The 8,295-nt window shown below is 34.1% G+C and overlaps 1 long non-coding RNA gene across 1 annotated transcript; it reads left to right on the top strand.

Moving 5' to 3' along the window:
- Nucleotides 1–274: 274 nt before the first annotated feature.
- Nucleotides 275–1,584, top strand: LOC130805860 (uncharacterized). The gene is made up of 2 exons (XR_009040226.1): nucleotides 275–674; nucleotides 1,327–1,584. It is a non-coding gene; the product is annotated as an uncharacterized LOC130805860 (long non-coding RNA).
- Nucleotides 1,585–8,295: the final 6,711 nt, after the last annotated feature.

The raw sequence follows: 8,295 nt of genomic DNA, 5'->3' as shown, positions 1-8,295 counted from the left end.
ATCATACTTAATATCACTAGAATATACTTTTGCACCCAACTTCTTAAACTTGTTCAAAAATTATTAAATTAACATACTAAAAAATACATTTACCATCCACATACTTAATGTAATCTTGATCATAAGTTCATTAAACTAACTTTCTACTAAAACATATCAGCATATTTTATACTTTGCACATTATAAAGTAAATATAATGTAAAATTTCACAAAAAGAGTAGGGTAAGAGGTATAACATACTAACATCAAGGATTAGTACTTAGTACCTCTGAAGTACGGACACGCAAAAGAACCTGCGTGTCTCGTGTCGGAAACGTGTCGGACACGGACATGCGAAAATCCGTGTCCGACACGCCAAATGAAGTGTCTAATATTTTAATATTTTTTCGGACACGTGGACACGGCAAGGACACGTTTTTAAAAAAAAAATTAAAAAATTGAAAACAGAGAACCAGAAGTCCAGAACACGCGAATTCCCTCTCAATTCCCACTCTTGCTCTCACTCCTCTCAACTCTCTTTCACTCTAACCCTAAAAACTCTACACAACTCTTTCTCCACGGCCACTGTTGCTGCCGCACTCCCGCACCACGCCACCGCCGGCTGCTGCTCCATCACAGACGCCTTCCGCCGCTGCTGCCTGGTGCTTTGAGCCTTTGACGTTGTCGGTGCTTTGGTAAGATTCAGATCTTTAACCTTTCATTGTTTTTTTTTATCTTTGTTTATTGAGAACGAGAAGTATATTATACTTCTATTTCAGACTGAAAAGTTCAAAACTTTGGAAATTTTTTAGCTTTTATATGATCTTGATTGTTGCAATTAATGCAATATGATATACTTTTGTTCAAATGAGGATGTCCTTATTCCTGACGTTTGCCATTTTGTTTTTGACTTTGTCATCAACTGCATCTAATATTGTCATTTTTCATTGTTGATTTTCTTAGGGTTTCAAGTTTGTTAATACTAATTTAGTTAGTGTAAAGAAGTAAGAATTTAGAATGCTAAATTTGATTCATTTGATAAATGACTTTTTCTGAGTTGTTGCTCTATGTTTCTAGCTAGCGAGCTTCCATGGTTGTTTTCTTAAGCATTTCCAATTGTATAGAGATGTTTTGCTTGTTTCGAAATTGGGCTATAGCTTCTTCTTAAAGATAAATTGTTAATGTGTTTCTAATTTGAATTTTAAAAAGGTGAAATGTTGTTCTTGATTTTTTTTGTATACCCTCTTTGAATATTTGTTAATTGTTATTTGTTAATGTTAAATTGTTAATGTGTTATTTGTTAATCTTGATTTTTAAATCTTTAATTATGATTGTTTGAATTTGAAGCGTTCAATCATGTCTAGTAATGGGGCTAGTGGCTCTGATTCATGCAATGTTAGTGGTGATGCTACAAATAAAGAGGTTGATTTCGGTTCTTGATGAGTCCGAGTTGGAATTTACTTTTGTAGCGGAGGATGATGATGGATGTCATATGGATGATGTGTGATGATCAAACTTAAATTTACCTATTTATTTGGTTTTCTTTGATTTGGTTTGTATGACTATTTTTAAATACTCATGTTATTTATTTGGTACTTTTTTGCATTTTATGTGAGTTTTATGTTTTTAAAGTGTTTATTTACATATATCAAATGAAAGATTGTAAAATTATTTTTAATTTGATATATTTATTATATTACCATTTTCGTGTCCCCGTGTCCGCCATTTTTAAATTGGCGTTTTCCCGTATCCGTGTCGTGTCTGTGTCCGTTTTAGTGCAACTTAGCTTAGTACTAATTAGGAAAATAATAAGAAATAAGCCCTCCAAGATGGATTTTAATGCTCCAAAGATTATTAATCCAAACTCCAAAAATAATGATACATTAAGTGTCCACAGTAATAACCCAATAATGCTCCATAATGATGATTTAAGCTAAATAAAGAGTGTTTTAAGCTCCATCTTCTTCAATTTCTTCAACTAATAATAAAAGTATTAAGATAGTAAGATTTTAGTGAATTGAAAATTAATATAAGAAAGAATGTTAGAGAGATTTGATGATGGTGGTGTAAGTGATCTCATAGCTAAGGGAGGAATTTATAATGGCAACGGGTTTGGGCAACTTTGTAGTTTATTAGATTGTATGAAAAAGAGTGTTATGAGTATAGAAGAAGGTTAACTTGTGTAAGTGATTTTGAGTGTGTAAGTGAATGTGTAAGTGAATGTGTAAGAGTTGGAGTGTGTAAGTGAATGTGTAAGAGTTTGGAGTGTAAAAGAAGGTTAGCTTGTGTAAGGAAATGGTGATAGCTTGTGTAAGTGATGAACATCATGAGTTACTATAGAAAGGATTTAGGTTCATCAAATTTTTGTTCTAGTATGTACAAGTGAATATACTTTAAAATAATGGATAAATTTGATCATGGAATATGTAGTTTACTTAGAAAATTGTGCTTAAACTATACTTGATGTTAATAATAAAAATACGACTTATTTTTATGTATATAGTAATTAAATAAAAGTTATAAGGTTAAAATAATAAGTAGTAATGTTATTTTAAAGAAGAAAGTTAAAACGTAACGTTCTACAAGACCTTGAATATAATAATAAAATTTTACTTTTCGTACTATAAAATAATAAAATAATATTTTAGTGCTTATAAAAAGATTTTAAACAAAATAATTTTTTTAAGTTTAATATTTGAAAGAAATTATAGATTCGGAAAAGGCCTAGTAATTAAAGATGGTTTAAAATGGAAAACCAAAGGATTAGAGATTTGAATTGAAAATTCAGAATAATTAATCGGAAGATTAAGATTAAGAATTTTGAGTCTATTACAAAAAGGATCTATACAAATTTTTTCCGAAGTAGAAACTGTATCCCACCTAGCAACCATATGGGCTACAATATTCCCACTTATTCGGACGAAAACTACAAGAGAAATAAATAATGCAAGAACTAAGATCATATAATACTCCCTTTAATTTTTTTAAGTTGTACTTACAATATACTTAATGCCTACTTACAACAAGGAACCAAGGAAGTATAAATTAAGTTACTTCCTCCATTTCGATTTACTTGTAACATTGCAAAAATAGCACTATTTATTTATCATCCTTTATTTGTGATTAGTTTTTAATCTATAAGTTGAAACATAGTCAAGTGATCATGTTTGATTCGTTTCAATGCAAAGATTATATCAAATTTTTGTACTTTTTTATTATACGTAACTAGAGATATTAAGGATTGAAGTAGTGCATTGGACTGCGTGAAAAGTCAAATGTTGCAAGTATTTTGGAGCGGAGGAAGCATGACCCTAAATACAATACTAGCTCCATTTAAGTGGATTTGTCCTATTTGGTTTTCGACACTATTCCAAGTTAATTTTTAATTTGTATTTTATTCTAAATTTATAAGTTAAAACATATTCAAATGGATTCTTTTTTGATTTGTCTCAACGCAAGATTTATTAACATCAACTTTTTTTAATTTTTAATTATACACCGTTAGAGATATTAAGACTTCAATATACTTTCTCCATTCCAATTTACTTGTAACATTTGCTTTTTCACGTAGTCTAATGCACTAATTCAATTCTTAATATCTCTAATTATGCATAAGAAAAAATTATAAAAAATTGGTATTAATAATTTTGCAATGAGACGAATTAAACACGATCTCACTTAACTATATTTCAACTTATAGATTAAAAACTAATCACAAATTAAAAGTGATGAATAAATAGTGCCATTTTTTATAATGTTGTAACTAATATGAAACGGAGAAAATATATCTTAACAAGCATGTTCAAATAACATGGCACAAAGTCATTGAAATGAAGGACTATATAATGTAAAATTAAATGTGATAATTGGAAGAACGAATATCATCATAGATAATGGAATGAAAAAGAAGGAAAAGAGTATTGGACAGAATATGAACGCTTCTCCTTTTCATAAATGAAAGGGGTGATTCCTTTACTTTATGAGAAGGCATAATAATGGTTGCAGGCTTTGGTACTATCCAACAAAACTTAAAGAGCAGAAATGTAAAATACATTTGCCTACATTTTGTGGCTTTTGTATAAATTTGTTATACATATTTCAGACAAGTATTAATGTAATGGAGTACTTGTTTCGTTTCTAATTAAATGATGGTTTTTAACCCATGCATAAGGTATTGGTTAAGAATATTAATTAGCTTGTTTATTCAATTTTATTTAATAGTGTTTTTTCAGATAAGCATTTGGATATAATTAGGGATGGCCACGGAGCGGGTTACCCGGAACCGAACCAGTCCCGAACCGCTTGGAACCGGAACCGTTCGCGACAGGTTCCGAACCAGCCCGAACCGCGGAACTGTGAAACCGCCGGAAAAAAACTGCATGAACCGGACCTAAGAACCGCGGGTTGGAACCGGAACCGGTCCGGGTGAACCAATCCAACGGTTCCATGGAACCGGGACCGGTCCGGGTGAACCGGTCCAATGGTTCCATGGAACCGGAATCGGGACCGGTCCGGGTGAACCGGCCCAACGGTTCCATGGAACCGGAATCGGGACCGGTCCGGGTGAACCGGCCTAGCGGTTCCATGGAACCGGAACCGTGAATCTAGCCGTTTATAGCCGTTGGGGATTTTTCTATAAATACCCATCACTTTCAATCATTTTCATTCACAACTCATCTCTTCTCCTACTCTCTGTACTTACTCTCTCTACTTAATTACTTAATTACGCAATTATTCTCTTAATCACATAATTAGTCTTTTAATTATTTCTTAATTTAGTTAATTATATAATTAGTCTTTTAATTATTTCTTGATTTAGTTAATTACATAATTAGTCTATTAATTATTTATTTATTTCTTAATTCTATTATTATTTCAATATTATTAATCATGTCTTCTTTTTTGAAAAAAGCCTCTAAAAAGTTACTAAAGTGGCAAAATCATTGGGAGGTTCTAGCTCCAAAAGGAAAGCCATTTCATACCCCTTGGTAGCCCAATACTCCTTGGTAGAATCCAATATTATTAATCATTATTATTTCAATATTATTAATTGGTAGAATTCAATATTATTATTTCAATATTATTAATCATGTCTTCTTATCCATGATTGCTTCGATCTTTGCCCCGATAGAATCCAAGTTGCTCGCGTCGATCATACCCCTTGGTAGCCCACTACTCCTCGCTCTTCCCCAAGAGCTATTTTTAGCGACCTTTTCGATTTTCGCCTTTACTTGGTTACATGGGACTTTTGAGAGTTGGCCACCAACCGCCGAATCTAGTAGTGCTTTAGTGGAGTCGAGCCTATCGTAGAAAAATGTATTCAAGTGATTCTCCTCGTACTCATGATGGATGCAAGCTCGGATCATTCTCTTAAACGTACTCCAATCAGCACTGAGGTTCTCATCATCCTCTTGGGTAAAGGACGCGATCTTTTTTGTGCCAATCTTGTGTGCGAACAGTAGGATAGAACCTTTATAAAAACGTCGTCTTCAATCGAGCCCAAGTGGTGATGGAGTTGGGCTCTAGACACTTATACCAATTCTTGGCGTCGTCGGCTAAACTGACGTGGAAGAGGTGCATCTGCACATAATCCGAGCTATTGGGGTATAGAGGAATGAGCGCGCATATATCAGAGAATGCTTCTAAGTGTTCAAGAGGGCATTCGTTCTTCAACCCACAAAACGGAGTCTCCTTCACCATGCGGGTAAACTACGGTGAATTTGAAATGGAGCTGGGGCAAACGGTAATACCACGCCCCCTTGAAACTCTTGGGATTCAGTTGTCCCGAATTCACCAAATAGAGGTTGACTTTCGGACATTGGTGGTGTAGGAGGGTCGGGATTGGGTGGTTGACGTTGAACTGGAGGTGGAGATCTTCTCGTAACTCTTTAAATTTCAGGTTTATAAGGAAGTAGTTGTAGCTGTGATCTCCGAGTGTTATGGTTGATGCAAAAACCACTAGAAACCAAGCGTAAGCACTGACAAGCAAGATTATTAAACAAGAAACTAAAAGAAAGCAAAAATAAACTACATCAAGTAAGAAATTTAAACATAACGCCTTGTCCCCGGAAACAGCGCCATTTTGATAACCGGTTTCTAGCACGTCGTTAATACTAGGAACCAAGTTATACAAACAATATTTATAAAACACCCTCATACAACTACAACGAGTATAGAGGTAAGTCGGGGGTCGAACCACGAGGACAAAGCTAGAGAGACTAAGGACTTGATGTAGGGAGGTAAAGGGATGAGAGGGTATATAGACTAAATTACAAAAGCAATAAACAAGTAAATATAAAACTAGGGATAAATGATACAAGACAAACAGGGGTGGTAAGGATCCACCCTAGGTCGGTTCTAAGGTCTCATGGAAATCTAGGTCAAAGGAGATCGAACGGTAATCGATCGAGACACTCAAGATAACGAGAGTAAGTTTGTGACCCTATAAGCCACACGAACGACCCATAATCGCCCTATGTCTCTTGGAGAGTGGCAGAACAAGATTCGAATCAAATATCAATCAATCAATCAACAACATCCTCAACCCTAACCTAACACATGAAGAACAATCACAAAACTTAGGGTTTCACCAAACCACAACCCCTAAGGAATCTACTTACACTTCCTAAAGACTACTAAAACAAAGAAAATAAATAAGAACATGATTGAAAGCATTGAGAGTAAGAAGTAAATAAACTAACAAGAAATGAAAGAGAAAGCAATAAATGATGGCAAGTAATAATAGAGAGCAAGTAATGTAGAACAAGAAAGCAATAAATAAACAAATACTCAAGCAAATGTAAAGAAAGCAAGTAAAAGCATTAAATGAAAGTATTGAAGGACAAGAAAGCAATAAAGGAAGAAATAAACTTACATAACTAAAGCTTGAATGAAAGGAACGAAGGAATGTAAAGATACAAAGCTTGAATCTAAAAGGAAATCAATAAATTCTACACTAGGGCATAAAATGAAAGATGAAAGAAATAAATTGATGTTCTAAGTTGAGAGGGAGTCTCTCAAAATTGGCATAAGCAATACATTCAGAATAAAAGGGTATTGATAGCCTAAAAGTATCGTGCCTTAAATGCCCTAAAAATAGCCCTAGGTTTTAAGCTAGCGAAGAAGTCGAAACATGCATTCTAAGGGCCATTCACCTGAATTGGAAGGCCATTCGGCCGAATGGAATTAAGTTCGCCCGAATAGAGTTGCTTCGAGATTTCCAGCATGTTCTAAGCTCGTTCCTCGCATTTTCCAAGCCATTCCCCCGTATGACTAAGGGCATCCGCCCGAATGATCTTCTGCTCACCCGAATTGAGTTCGTTTGCCAATTCCAGAGAGTTTTGAAGCTTGGTCTTGAAGGTTTGGACCTACATCCGAACGAATGGATAGCTTGTTCGGTCTTGCAGTGCAGCTTCGAAGCTCATTTGGAAAGCTTAAGGGATTTCGGACTTCACGAGGCCTTTGCGAATGACTTGAAATGCTCGTGAATGATTAGGAATGCGTGTCTCATCCTCGATCGTAGTGCATAAGCCTCAAACTCGTGCTATTTTACCACAAAACTTCCAAAAATATCTGAAATAACCTTAAAACACCTCGGAGACAAGAACAAGGTAAAATCGAGTGGAATACGTATACAATCGATGTAAAACAACGAGACTAGACACTATAAAGGGGACATAAATGTGCTCTAAAACGAGCACATCGATCCCCGTTTCTCATATTATTTTGAAGCAAGTAACTAGCAAATCCCTTTCTTTTCATTTCTGATTGTTCAAAGAAGGTAACAATGCTTCGATTATTATATTTCGTTAATTCTTATATATTAAACTTATATATACTCCTTTGCCTTTGATACTTATTGTAATCTCCTTGATATTATTCCATTATTATATTCTATTATCCTCGTCAAGAACCTTATTATTATGAGATTGAGTAGTAGATTTCCAGAACTAGTAATTAAATGCTTATTCATATTTAAGGAGATGAATCTTGAGATGATTAGATTGGATCAAATAAATATTGTGATTATAAATTTAATTGAGGAATAATTGTAAAGATTAAATTGTTGGCTAATTTAACATTTTTGGATTAAATAATGGATTCTTGTAGACTCCTGGATTGTAGGTTAGAATAATTACCGTTGTGTTAATTAAATAATGTATATGAGGACAAACAATGATTTGATAAGAAATTGATGAATTTTGGAGTAAGTTTGTAGATCTTGATGGTTGGTATGAAAGTCATGAAGATTAAGAGTTTAGCGGAAATGTTAAGCTATGGTCTTGGAAGGAGATGTAATGAGTTGTATATCAGTAT

Source organism: Amaranthus tricolor, chromosome 2 (assembly GCF_026212465.1).
Source record: "Amaranthus tricolor cultivar Red isolate AtriRed21 chromosome 2, ASM2621246v1, whole genome shotgun sequence".
Taxonomy (NCBI): Eukaryota; Viridiplantae; Streptophyta; class Magnoliopsida; order Caryophyllales; family Amaranthaceae; genus Amaranthus; species Amaranthus tricolor.
Note: the sequence above shows the minus strand (reverse complement) of the source record. Positions and strands in the feature narration are given on the sequence as shown.